This window comes from Salvelinus sp. IW2-2015, unplaced genomic scaffold (assembly GCF_002910315.2).
Source record: "Salvelinus sp. IW2-2015 unplaced genomic scaffold, ASM291031v2 Un_scaffold6473, whole genome shotgun sequence".
Classification (NCBI taxonomy): domain Eukaryota; kingdom Metazoa; phylum Chordata; class Actinopteri; order Salmoniformes; family Salmonidae; genus Salvelinus; species Salvelinus sp. IW2-2015.
In genome coordinates, this window is record NW_019947735.1 from 11,563 (window position 1) to 14,504 (window position 2,942).

Consider the following 2,942-nt stretch of genomic DNA (forward strand, 5'->3'; position numbering starts at 1 on the left):
TTCTTAATCTCTGCCTCCACAGATGTCTGACTCCCCTTCAAACCCCTCCTCCCTTTCTCTCCTCAGGAATAATTGTTTCAATAGAATGAGGAAGTGAGGTCACGATCACCAGTGTAAAGTCCACCAACCGACAGATCTGCTGGCTCCAATACCTTTCAGGTCATTTCAACTAATCCAATCTGTTAGTAGGACTTATTGCACCCGTTAGTGGAATGTTTTTTTCATTTTAGATGGTTTAGGTCAGGGATCATCAACTAGACTCACCCGCGGGCCGGTTTGTTCTCGAGCAGATGGCCGGGGGGTCGGAACATAATACAACATTATTTGTAGACTGCAAATTGACCACAAGAAGCCCAAACAGATATAATATTTCACTAAAACATAATCAATTCAAAATTTGCTTATATTTCTATATGATCACGTGACTCTCTATTTTGCGTGGGAATACTTGGAGCTGATTTCCTGAAAATGAAAATGCTCATAAAACTTGAGTGTCCAAATAACACCATCCGCGGTCCAAATTTGGCCCTTGGGCCACCAGTTGGGGATGCCTGGTTCAGATAGTCTCATTCATTCATCAATTCTAACACTGGCAGTCATTCTGAATACAGATGTCTTGATTCCACTCTGGCAGGATTCCAATAGGAATTAAACGTCACTTTGCAAGCCAGCATATTGTGACTTGAAACTGGTCACCAGTGTCCAGAACACAGCAAAGACTGGTCAACAACAAAAACACTATGAAGCCTGGTCAGCCAGCATAACCCTCTAGACCAGTATCGGACCAGCACTGACCATCATAACCCTCTAGACCAGTATCGGACCAGCACTGACCAGCATAACCCTCTAGACCAGTATCGGACCAGCACTGACCATCATGGATCATCTTGAAATTGATGCTGGTCTATGCTGTTTTTTTCAGCTCTTATAGAATTTATTGGCCTTAACATATGGTGGAGTTTAGGCACCCAAAATGAGCACCGGCTGTTACCTGAATGTTGATCACCAACTCCATCCTTCTTGTGGGACTCGTTTGCGTATATATGATCATCAATATCCATGGTCTTTATTCAATTAGGTTCTTCGTCTTCAAATCGTATCTTCTACTCTCGTAACTTCTACTCTTGCAATTTCTACTCTCGCAACTTATACTGTTGTAACTTCTACTGTTGTAACTTCTACTGTTGTATTGTCTGCTGTTATCTCAGTTGTAGGTTTGTGTCTGTTCGCTGCACAGCTGGAGCCTCTGTGTGACTCAGTCTAATGTCAGAGACAGTTTTAAACAGTCAACCTCATTAAAGGGGAAACTGTCTACCAATAGTCGACACTAACCACCACCATGTGACTCCAGGCTTATTTTTCTGAGAACCAGTGTTTGTTTCCAACTTAGTTTGATTTAGTATTAGTTATCTTAGTTATTTTATTTTAGTTTTATATTAGTTTAGTTTACCACAGTGTAGATTAGTATTGTATATTTAGTTTATATTAGTTTAGTTTCCAAAGTGTAGATTAGTTTGTATATTTAGTTTATATTAGTTTAGTTTACTACAGTGTAAGAATTCGTTTGTATATTTAGTGTAAATTAGTTTGTTACCACCAGTGTAGATTCGTTGTATATTTAGTTTTATTAGTTTCATTTTACCACAGTGTAGATTCGTTTGTGTATTTAGTGTATATTAGTTTAGTTTACCACAGTGTAGATTCCTTGTATCAGTTAGTGTATATTAGTTTAGTTACTTCACAGTGTAGATTCGTTTGTATATTTAGTTTAATTAGTTTTTAGTTTACACAGTGTAGATTCAGTTTATATAGTTAGTGTAATTTAGTTAGTTTACCACATGTAGATTCTTTGCTATAATTATTTTTTTTTTTTTCTTTTTTTTTTTTTTAGTTTTTTTTTTTTTGTGTAAATAGGTTTAGCTTTACCACACGGTGATTCACTTGTTATTAGTTTATGATATGTTGTTTCCAGTGTAGATTAGTTTGTATTTTAGTTTTATATTAGTTAGTTTACCACAGTCGTAGATTAGTTTTATATTTAGTTATATTATTTAGTTTACCACAGTGAAGATTCATTTGTATAATTTAGTTTATATTATTTTAGTTTACCACAGTGTAGATTCGTTGTATATTTAGTTTATATTAGTTTAGTTTACCACAGTGTAAGATAAAATCATTGAAATGCCAAAAGCTGCATACGTCTTGCACTCTGTGTCGGCCATCAATGGCCATGCTGAGTTTAATTAAACTATGCTGAGACCTTTGTGACATTAACACCAGAGAGAAATAGTTATCAGAGATGTCTCTATCTTTCTCAGAGAGGGCCTTTAAGGTCTATATTTACTGTTTCCTGTTTGACATTGACACCAGAGATTCATAGTCATTCAGAGATGTCCTATCTTTCTCAGACAGGGCCTAAGGTCCACATGTACTGTCTCCTCCTTCTCTATCTACATCAAAGAAGCTGGCGGACAATAACTGCCACGGCCACACGAACATCTCCCCTGTTATCAGAGACTGTATGGTGTCCACGAAGTACACAGGTATTATAAGGGTATAAGAACAGCTCTCTGTCACAATTGTTTCTACTGGAAAAAAAAGGCAAACGACTTACTGTAAATTGCATGTTATCAGTTGCATAAGACCTGCTCGACATTAGAGCATTACACGTCTCGAAGAATAGTTATTTGAGAGATGTTTACTCACAGCTTTCCTTTCCTCTTTCGGGGAGGGAGGGTTGTCTAATGTCTAAGTTCTCCACAAATGATTTTTCTCTCTCTCTCCATTCTCTCTTTTTTCTTTTCCATATCTGTCTGTCGTCGTATCTCCCTCTCTCTCCACCCTCTCTGTCTGTATGGCTGTATCTCCCTTCCCCCCTCTCTGTCTGCTCTTGTCTGTATGTCTGTTTGTCTGTCTGTATTCCCTCCCCCCTCTCTGGTCTG